This window comes from Marmota flaviventris, chromosome 4 (assembly GCF_047511675.1).
Source record: "Marmota flaviventris isolate mMarFla1 chromosome 4, mMarFla1.hap1, whole genome shotgun sequence".
Taxonomy (NCBI): Eukaryota; Metazoa; Chordata; class Mammalia; order Rodentia; family Sciuridae; genus Marmota; species Marmota flaviventris.
In genome coordinates, this window is record NC_092501.1 from 59,473,328 (window position 1) to 59,485,171 (window position 11,844).

Sequence of the window (11,844 nt, forward strand, 5' to 3'; positions counted from 1 at the left end):
CATGACACAAAATTATGTCATGAAATCCACTGACAAATGTGATTTATGCTGCGAAGATAGATCAGAGCTGTGATGGAGAATAACCAAGATGCGCTTGAGTGGTGAAGGAAAGTTTCCCAGGAGTGTGCGATTTTTCAGATGGAACCTTTAAAGAGCCAGCTAAGCAAAGAGCCTTTCCAGGAAAGGAAATGTACTGCAACTCTAAGCTGAAAAAAAAAGAAAAAGAAAGAAAACAAAGGCTGCAGCATCTTTATTATGATGGAGACAGGCAAAAGAAGATGTCAAAAGTAGTGGGCAAATGCAGCCAGGTGTGATGATAAATGCATACAATCTCAGCTACTTCAGAGGCTAAGGCAGAAGAAACACAAGTTCAAGGCCAGTCAGGGCAATTTTAGCAAGACCCTGTTTCAAAACAAAAAGGGCTGGGAAGTAGCTTAGTGCTTTAAAGTAGGTTAATGCAAGAACAGGTATGGCTTTAAGTACCATCTCTCTCTCTCTCTCTTTTTTTTTTTTTTTCTTTTTTTTTAAATCAGGGGTTGAACCCAAGGGTATTTAACCACTGAGTTACATCCCCAGCCCTTTTTTATTTTGAGACAAGGCCTCACTAGGTTGCATACAGCCTTGCTAAATTGCTAAAGCTGGCTTCAAATATGTGATTCCCCTGCCTCAACCTCTCAAACTGCTGGGATTACAGGCTGTGCCACTGCAGCTGGTTTTTAAGTACAATTTTAATGCATAATGAAGCATTTAGATTTTATTCCAAAGTGCATTGGAAAATAAGTGAAAGTGTTTTTTCTTCTCCTTGTTTTATTTTTTGCAGTGCTACTACTGAGTCTCAAAGGAGAAGCACCTAAATGGACAGGTGGTACGTACTTGTGACTGTTGAGACAGGAAGGAGTGTAATGGTCCACTTCATGCTTATTTTAAAATGGACATTTTTTTCCCTCCCTAATCTTGGAGGAAACCGGATTACCCTTCTTCCCCATCCTAAACCCAGTTATCAATCCTTGAGCACACATCTATCTCAAGAATGAAATAATTCAGGTTTTGGGAGTTGGATCCAGAAGATCTAAGAAATCTCCCAAATTAACAAGTGAATTATGACCCCTATTAGGGCACACCTAGAATGTACCCTTTGAATCACCTCCCAAAACCCTCTGTTCCCACTGATGGGAGACAGACTCTGAAGACAGAAGTCCCTGTGTTTTTTCTTTGCTAACAAAGCAATAAAATTTCTTTTTCCTTTCTTCTCAAAAACCATGTCTCATTATTATATTGGCATTAGGGACAAGGAGCAAATTTTTGGTAACAGAAGAATGGCAAATTTGAGATCAGCCTCAATAATTTAAGGAGACCCTCAACAACTTAGTGAGACCCTGTCTCCAAATAAAAAAAATAAAAAGGACTGGAGATGCAGCTTGGTGGTAAAGTACCCCTGGGTTCAATCCCCAGTACTGGAGGTTTGGGGGTGCAGGGAGGAGAGTGAGAAAGAGAGCACCCAAGAACTTCTGGAATGCAGGAAACACCCATGAACATTTGAAATGCAAAACAAGAAACACTTGGGCAACCCACCCATGCCCTTGGCCCAGGTCCTTGCCTGCAAAAAGTAACCGGATACAAGGACAGTAAGCTAGTGCTAGAAAAACTGGTGTGAAATTGTGTAATGGCTCTGTCTTCTGTAGTTCAGCCCTTAGCTATTGCCCCTCTATAAATATTAACACCCCAGACCAATGAGTTGCTGTTTCTCCTTCTGAAGATGCCTTGCATTCTCCCTTGAATATCTATCTGCTTTCATAAATAAATTTGTGTCTCTAACTGGCGTGCACTGAAATTTTTTTCATTCTTGTATGCCAAGGACCCCACTTGTCCTGAGTCAGAGTCCCCTCTCTGGGACCTCCTCTAATGACAGAGCCCCTCTTTTTCTTTTAGGTTCCTAGAATCAACTTGGAGCATTATTAGTATTGAACTGATCTTGCCCAGAAGCTATTTGTAAGTGTTCTTCTCTGCCACTTCAACCTTTCAAAACGTGCTCTATTGTAACAGTGGTCCATATTGTGCTTTGAATATAACTCTGACTGCTCTGCCACTGTAACGTATTTTTAAAACAGACCTGTTTCTTTCTCTTCCTCTCTCCCAGCCCCTCCCTAATCTCCTCCTCCCTAATCCCAAAGGAAACAGGATTACCTTTCTTCCCCATCCTAGGCTGAGTTATCTGTCCCTGAGCACACACCCACTTTAAGAATGAAATAATTCAGACTTTGGGAATGGCAGCAGATCTCGGAAATTACTATCTCCCAAATTAACAAGTGAATTACAACTCCTACGGAGTTGGAATGTAGCCTTTGAGTCACCTCTTTAAAAGCCTCCAGTTCCTGCTAATGGCAGAATCAGCTTTTGGGATAGGAGTCCCTGTGTTTTTCCTTTGCTAATTAAGCAATAAACCTTTTTCCTTTTTCTCAAAACCGTGTCCTCATTGTTGTGTCAACATCAGGGACAAGGACTGAGCTTTCAGCAACATGGTAGATCCAAACTGGCCCTGAGCCTCTTCCTGTGAAACCAGGTATGAACATTCCAGGTCCGTGAGTATGAGTAAAAGAAAAATAGGACCCAACACATATACTAGCACTGACCCCAGTTGAATGTTTAGATTTTTGCTCAACTGTTTATATATTTATTATTTACTTATTGGTAGCAGAGATGAAACCCAGAGGCACTCAACCACTGAGCCACATCCCCAGCTCTTTTTGTGTTTTATTTAGAGACAGGGTCTGGCTGAATTGCTTAGGGCCTCTCTAAATTGCTGAGGCTGGCTTTGAACTCCTAATCCTCCTTCCTACCTCAGCCTCCTAATTGCTGAGGTTACAGGTGTGAGTGACCACCACACCTAGCTAAACTTTCTTGTTTTCCTGTGGTCTGCATTTAATGGCAATAGTTAACCCATGTGTGGAGTATGATCTTCCACTGCAACTGGGGATTGTTGTACAAGGAAGAAATATTTTTCTTTGGGGAACTAGTTAAATCTCAGCAGTAATGAGAAATTCCAAATGATTGTTTTATTGATTATTTGGTTTACCAAACAGGAGGTGGGGAAGAAAAAGAAATTTTTGGCATTGGCTCTTTTGCTTCAGGCAAAGAAGGGAATAGCCAAAACTAAGCGAGAGTCCAGCAGAACCTGACAACCTAGACATTGAGCAGAGAAGGGTGATAAAACCAGAGCGATTTTTGTTGTTATTGCACGGAAGGCAGGTTGGCTCAACTGAAGTGATAGAGGGGGTTTTATTTTTGTTTTTGTTCATCTCATTGATATTTTGCCTTTGTTCTTGAAGGATTTGCCCTGCAGCCTGAGGGAACTTGAAACTGCAATGTTAGAAACACTGATCTCCTCTTGGTGAGGAGTGAGCCATCTGCTGGTCAGGAAACCCTTCTAGCTATTCCAACCGGCAGCTTTTCCCACAAAGGTGGAAGAAATCTTTTCTTGACAGAACCAGGGAATAGTGCCTGAAAGCTGCCTGAGCAACTGCTTCAGAGGAGGCCAGAGCTGGAAGTGGGTTGAAAGCCTGGTAGATGTGAGTGCCTTTGCTTCATTTTTCTTTATATTGGAATTGCAAGGGCTTTGCTTGAGTTTCCCAGTAAAACAAATCATATTTGGGTCTTCATCTTCTCCCTCTGCTTCCTTTTTTATTTTGTTGTAACATTGCTGATAGTGTTCAACAGCAGAACACTAATCCTAGATTTTTATGATCCAAAATATTTTTGTTCTGAATAACATTGTTTTTGGCCAAAAGATAGGCTAGGAACTCTAGCCCTAGTGTCCTGTAATTGCCAGGTTGGTCATGAGAGGAAGGGGTTCCTGGTGTTGGCTGACCTGGGTGGGCATGGCCAACATATATGCTCTGTCCTTTCCAGGAAGACCCCTGATCCCCCTCAGGGAGGCTCCTCTATCTCTACAGAATGGCTTGGCCCATTCCTTGCAGCTGTGTAACAGAGATTCCCTTGATGCTTTGACTATATTCCTTGTGGCTTTGAAACTTACAAGTTGTTTTTTCTTTTTCCTAATTTTTTCCCTGATCTTCTCTAATCTTTTCCTTATTCTCCTCCTGATCTTCTCTCTGATCTTCTCCTCCCTGATCTTCTTTTCCCTAACCTTCTCCTCCCTGATCTTATTCTCCCTGATCTTCTCTTTCCCGATCTCTCCTTCATAATCTCATTTTCTCTGAATTATCTCTATAAAAGCCTCCTATTTCTGAAAATGGGCAGAATCACAGTCTTTGAGACAGGAGTTCCCTGTGTTTCTCCTTTGCTAGCAAAGTAATAAATCTCCTTTTTTCTTTTTTCTCAAAACTGTGTCCTTGTTATTGGGTCAGCATCAGGGACAAGGACTGAGCTTTTGGCAACTGTTGAAGTGGGGATAAGATATGTACAGAAAAAGAATTATGCACTCTATGGATGAGCATGTTTCCTGGGCATGATCCCCCGCCCTCTCTGTTCTGCCTCCCTCTGGCCTCTTCTGAAAGTAGGAAATCCAACATCTTCACCCTGATCAGGCCCAGCTGAGGAAAGTTCAATGAGGCAGCTTCAAGGTTTAAGCTGCTATGCTTCCACTTCTTCACCCAGCAGTGTCTGTGAGTCCAGGTCAATGTAACTGTTTCAGGATGCCTGCAGTAGGTGACTCAGAGTGTTGGACTGGGGTGGAATTTTCCCTTCCTACAGTGCCTTGAGTGGGGAAGTGAGGGGCGAGAAAGCCATCCTGCTGAGTTCTGTCTGGCATTACTCCCTTGTGTAAAATGGGGCAACTGGGGGTGAGGCAGCCTCTGCTTGGGTTTGGTTATAATGTGAACCTGAAGGATAACCAGTATTCCATTTAATTATTTGAGAAAAAAAAAGTAATATAATTTTCTTTTTGTCTTTTGGCAAATAAAGTTGTTTTTATTTTAAGATAATTTAACTGCCTCTCTATATGAATATGTATAGGCTCCCAAATAAAATTTCCTTGCTTCCTTTCTTGGAGCATTGCTTTGCAGATAACTCTGCTGATTTTCTTCTTTTATCTTTTGGTCATGTCACACCTAGAAGAGAACCATTGCATTCAGTTACAAATCCACCAAGAATAATACAGCTTCAAAAAAGTGAATTTCTTTGTTGGTGCAGTGGTGTATACTTGTAATCCAGTGACTTGGGAGGCTGATGCAGGAGGATCATAAGTTTGAGGCCAGCCTCAACAATTTTAGCAAGTCTGTCTCAAAATAAAATAAAAAGAGCTGGGGATGGAACTCAGTGGTAGAGTGCCTCTGGGTTAAATCCTCAGCACCAGAAAGAAATGAATTCCTTCAAAAGCCATTTTCACTCTAAAGTGGGCCCCAAAGCCCACAGATGAAATCCTAGTCCCAGTCCTGTGAAACCCAGAGCAGAGTCCCCATCCAAATCTGCCCAAACTCTTGACCTGTGGCAATTGTGAGATAGCACAAGTGTGTTTTATATTGCTGAGTTTGTGGTCATTTGTTATAGGGTGTAGAAAACTATTGCTAACTCCTAGGTGATAAAATTCATAGGCAGAAATTTGTTGATAAAAATTGTCATGAGGTCGGGCACAGTGGTGCTCTCCTATAATCCCAGCAGCTCGGGAGGCTGAAGCAGAAGGATCGGGAATTCAAAGCCAAGCCTCAGAAACAGCAAGGCCCTAAGCAACTCAGTGAGACCCTGTCTCAAAGTATAAAAAGGGCTGGGTTTGTGGCTCAGTGGTTAAGTGCCTCTGGGTTCAATTCCCAGTACCAAAATAATAACCATAATAATCCATATCACAACACTACTCAGTCCACAATGGGCAGTGGGCATGTTTAATGACTTGAAGAGGAATTTCACAAGGAAGGAAATTATGACATATTCAAGTACACACCATATGCACTGATGTTTCAGAGCAACTTCATCCAGATAGCAGAAAAGAAGAAATGATAAATGTACACATTCATATCCAAATGAAGACCATAAGCATAACATCTTCCAGTCCTGTCCTCTGACACTTGATGCCATGCCATTGGCTCACGAGCCACAGAATATAAAGAGCCAAAACACTAAGGGAAGAGGTTGTATGCCTACAAAGATTTTAGAACTATTCATGCTGCTTCTCTTGAAGTTTGGGAAACAACATCTATCCCTGAAACTTGCCACTTGACTATTATATATATTTGCAGGTTTGTATCTCTGCCTATTAATCTCCTGAAACCACCAGTGGAAGGTTACAGCAATCCCTAGACCACACCTCCTGGAAACACAGTGGACATACCTATTATTGAACGATACAAGAAAAGCCACACAGTAAGTCTTCTGCAACTCAACAGCATGGGGCCAGAGTGCTTTGGAAACCTATCTAACAGCTTGTCTTGCTAAGACTTTGGTGTTCTCTGAAGCTGCTCTGGAAAATGCAGTTCTTGTGAAAGAGTCCATGCCTATGGGCCAACATGAGGGATTTACCACATGGAGAGACTCCTGTGCTTTCCAGAGCGTAAGCCAAGGCTCAATTTCAGAAATTCCTTAGATATTATCACTCTAATTTCATACCAAATAACATAATCTTCTCTTTAGCATAGTGATACTCCAGTCTCTTCTTGAACTACCCAAATCAAAGCAGACTGGTCTGACATGGGATACTGTTAGCTATTAGAAAGTCATTCCTTTGTTTGAACTATAATCTTTCTTTCCATGAATGCTATTTTGTATAAATCACTCTGTGTGAGCACCCATGTGTAACTGATTCTCTTTGTTGAAATGTACAATGTGCATACCCTTGACTCAGCAATCCCCATTCTAGGAATCTTCTCTATAGAAATACTAGTGCAAGAGTAGAAAATAGGGCTGGAGATGTGGCTCAAGTGGTAGCGCGCTCGCCTGGCATGCGTGCAGCCTGGGTTCGATCCTCAGCACCACATACAAACAAAGATGTTGTGTCCGCCGAGAACTAAAATAAATAAATATTAAAATTCTCTCTCTCTCTCTCTCATCTCTCTTAAAAAAAAAAAAGAGTAGAAAATAAAGATATGGGAAGATGTTCACTGGGCCATTGCAATAGAGCTCTCCCTAACTCTGTAATGGTTTAAATAAAATTAATCAGATCATCTGATAGGACCTCTAGATAAGGAATTCCTGCATCAAATGGGAGCTTGATGACCTTAAAAATTTTGTCTATTGATAAGCCCCTGGTTTGCTCATTTATAGAAAGAGAAAGGAACAGCCCCTTCTGTTCTCACTTTCTGTCTTTCTCTTTTTTTTCTTTTTTCTCTCTCTTTCTCTCTCAGAATAGGAACTCTCTGGAGAACATCAGGAAATGGTGAGCATTCAGCTGAGTTGACAACTCAGCATTCCCTGAGCTGGCTGAGCCACTTCCTCTAATATGCTGTAGGAGAGAAAGTCCAATGTACCTGTCACACATACTGTTTGTACATGGCCCACTGAATCCACCCCAAGCACACTCTCTAATATAGTCACAGAATATACAGGGCCTGCCAAAGGGGCAGTAGCAGGGGTAGCTGAGAGCACTGGAGCAACCAAGTCTGCAGGCCCAGGACAGTTCAACACGGCAATGTCAGGAAGAGTTGGCAAAGGCCCTGGAGGAAGAGGAGCCAGCATGGTCATGGAAGAACCACCGGCTTATCCACTTTAACAGTGTATGTCAAAGTAGTGGTGGTAGGGGCTGGGGTTGTGGCTCAGTGGTAGAGTACTTGCCTCCACGTGTGAGGCACTGGGTTCAATCCTCAGCACCACATTAAAAATAAGTAAATAAAATATAAAGTCATTGTGTCCATCTACAAATAAATAAAAATTAAATAAAATAAAAAGTAGTGGTGATAGGTGTTTCATGGCATCCTGCAAATATCCTTGGAGGGTTGGTAGGGGCTTCCAAGTTCTCCCAAAAGGCAGAATGAGTGTGGTGACTACAGAAGCAGAAATTAACAATGAGCCAGTTGAGAAAACTTCCAAAGGATCAGTAGGGCGATCTTTCAACCTTGCGGAGCAAAAGCTACATAAGTGAATGGGATGGAAGCCAGAGAGTTTCGCAGGCCAGTACTGAAGACAGATAGAAAACTAGGCAGGAAGGGAAAAGCACAGAATACAGAACCCTTCTTGGAAGGATCCTCTACCACAGCATAGGAGAAGGTAACAGTAAGACAAAGAAGGACAGTCAATGTGAAAATCATCTTCCTGCCAGTATTTAGCCAGCCATGAAATCAGTAGAAATTTAAAAAAAAAAAAAAATCAACAGTTGAGGAGGCAGCTGACTCAGTCCTCCACTCACAAAAGCTTCAGGCACGTTCTTACTATGAAAAATTTTAAGACAGGTCACAATTGAGATCAGGATCAAGAAACTGTTCTACAGCAACTTCAGATTCTGCAAGTAAGATCCATTAGGATTGGCTAACTCTTTGGTTTTTTTTTTTTTGTTGTTGTTGTTGTTGTTGTTGTTATTGTTTTTTGGTACTGGGAATGGAACCCCGGGGCCACTTTACCACTGAGCTATATTCCTACTCCCACCTTTTTTTTTTTTTTTTTTTGGCGGGGGTGCTGCCGGGGATTGAACTCAGTGCACTCAACCATAGAGTCTCATCCTTAGCCCTATTTTGTATTTTATTTAGAGACAAGTTCTCACTGAGTTGCTCAGCACCTCGATTTTTCGAAGGCTGGCTTTAAACTCACAATCCTCCTTCCTTAGCCTCCTAAGCTGCTGGGATTACAGGCATGCACCACCACACGTGGTGGCTCATCCCCACCATTTTTGGTACCAGGAATTGAACCCAGGGGCGCTCAGTCACTGAGCCACTCCGCAGCCGTTTTAATATTTTATTTTGAGACAGGGTCTCTCTGAGTTGCTTAGGGCCTTGCTAAGTTGCTGAGGCTGGCCTCAAACTTGTGATTCTCCTGCCTCAGCCTCCTGAGCCACTTGGACCATGTCCAGCTCAGACATTTTCTTAAAAGTCAGTGGTGTGTAACCCAGCATGGTGGAGCATGCTGATAATCCCAGCAACTCTGGAGGCTGAGACAGCAGGAACGCAAATTTGAGGCCAGCCTTGGCAACTTGGTGAGGCCCTTTGCAACTTAGTGAGACCCTGTCTCAAGATAAAAAAGTGGGAGCTGGGTACATGGATCAATGTTAGAGCACTTGCCTGGCATGTGTGAGGCCCTGGGTTCAACCTCCAGCACTGCGATAAGTAAATAAACCTTGCCAGGTGCAGTGGTACATGCAATTTGGGAAGCTCAGGCAGGAGGATCACAAGTTCAAAGCCAACCTCAGCAAATTATTGGGAACCTGTTTCACAAGAAAAAATCAAAAGGACTGGGGAGGTAGCTCAGCTGTTACACATACCTGGGTTCAATCCCTAGTACCAAAAAATAAAAGAAAGCATGTGGGGTATCACCACAGTAGGCCAAGACTATAGATTTATCCCCTTAGCCTTATGTTCTCACCACTCTTTTCTATCTACTAATATATACATATATATGTACATACATACATATATACATATATATATTCATTTAGCTTTGTATTGTTATCAAAGTCCTAGGCCAGAGGCCTGACTCTGGAAATCCAACAAATCAGGTCTGGTCTCTTGCCCCAAAAAACAAACAGAAAATAGTGAAAAGTATGAAAGGAACTATCATTAGTGCAGCTATACGGTAGCATGGAGCATGGGATTGAGCTCTTTGTCTCCCAAAATCCAGACACAAGGGTGAGAGCAAAGTAACAGAATTTATTAGAGAGAGAGAGAGAGAAAGAAACAAAGAAAGAAACTAACTCTCAGAGTTCCTAAAGGGAGAAGTCCAAGGAGAGGGATGAGGAGAGCAGCTATTGTCTAGGAGTTTATATAGATCTATAGGGTTAAGGAGTTAGCCCCTGACCTAATTCTGGGTAAGGCATTCAGTGCTCAGGAACTCTTCATGCGCTCTGTGGTCCAATCAGATTACCATGCCTCCTTTGGTTGGGGTCTGGGTACCAGGTAGTACATGTCTCATTATCAGTTCTCTTCTTTTTCTCTACTTACACAGGAGTTGGCCTGGTCTTGATGACGCTTGGTTTGTGTCTGTAGTTTCTCAGTCCTGCTACACAGAGACCTGACCTCAAAGGAGATCATGTTTCCTGCTTATCCATTTTAACCCTTTCTCCTGCCTCAACAATGAGACAGGGGTCTAATAGGTGGTCAAAATAGGGTCAGGAAAAGGTCATGGGAAAAGTTATTTCAGAACAAGATAAAGTACAATACAGGAACTAGCTAAACCATCACATCACCACCTAATTGTGAGAGCAGAACATACAAAATCAAACAGGGGGTCCAAAATAAGACCCTGAAATGGCCACATAAGAAACAATCAATCTTGGAGGACCAAGTAAGTGACATTTTAAGTTTTCATAATCAGTTTATAATTATGTTCTCAATAAAACACAAATTAATCAAACAAAAAAAAAAAAAAAGAAAGAAAGAAAAAGAAACAACCATCAACTAGCCTTAAGACCCAGTAACAGCTAGAAACCAATCAGAATAGGGAGCAACACCTTCTCTAAAAAAACCCATTAAAGAAAATGTGCTAAGACTTAAATGGCAATCTTGCCCCTCCCATGCACTGTCACCAAAGTTCTGTACTTTCCCCTTCTTAATAAATTTTGCTTGCTTGAATCTGAGTTGAAAATGTTCATTCTTCAACTCCATGGAACACAGATCCAATCTAATTTTGTCCAGCAACTGTCAGATCAGGCGGGGCACGTTTTATTGAGATATCACTCCCAGGTGGAACTCCATCAGATCCACAGAGGGGACAGGGGAAGGGACTGAGGAGAAACCACGTGGAACTCGACCGGACTGGACTTTTATGGGGCTTACAGTAGGAAGGGAAGGGCTTGGGACAGGAAAAGGTGTTTCTAGGGTCCCTTGCCCCCTTGAAGTTGGTCAGGGGAGTTGGCTGAACTCCAGGATTGGCCAGGGGGGTCCTGTTGATTGACAGGTGTTAGTCAGGAGATCTGGCTGATTGACAGGCATTTCCACCGGCATCTGATTGATGTTCTTTTCCGGTGCGGGCTGCTTTGTTCTAAGTTGCCACTAAGTCGCCACCACTGACCTAACGTTCCAGCCTTTTTGGTGATATAGGGCGGCGAATTTCATCTGTCTACTTCCTGCTTGTTTAGGGGGGTCGTGGTGGGGGAGTGGTTTGGGTGTAGGTTCGGTGGGGAGGCGACTGTAGGGGTGTAGGAGCATCTGGTTGTAGGTCACTCTGGCAATTTCACTCACGTGCTTTCGAGCTTTCCCTAAGGAGGCAGGGAGCAATCATTAGTAGAAGCCCTATTACTAAAATAGGAGTGAGAATGGGAGTCAGCCACGCAATTAGGGTAGAGTTTAGCCAGCCTGGCCAAGGGTCATTTGATGGTTGCTGTTTAAGCCTTTCACCCAAATGATGGAGGGTGTCAACATTCTCTTGGACCAATCCAGTTTCATTGATATAATAGCAGCATTCTTCTTTCAGGAACAGACAGGTTCCTCCCTTATTTGCTGTGAGGAGATCTAGAGCTCAAAGGTTCTGCAATGAGACTTGGGCAAGAGATGTTATTTGCCTTTGTAGGGAAGCAAGAGAAGCAGCTGATGCCTCTACTGCTTCTCAAAGTTGTTGTTCAAGCTTTTCAGTAGCGGTTACTGCATAACCAAGTCCTCCTGTCCCGAGTCCAGAGGCAGCGAGGGAGGAGGCCAGGGAGAGTCCAACTACTTACTACTGGTAGAAAGACAGCCTTTCTTGTCCTGGAAAGGGAGGTAGTAACAAGCCATGTTAATTCAGCCTCACTGTATAGAGTTAATTGGGGGACCAAGGTGGAAG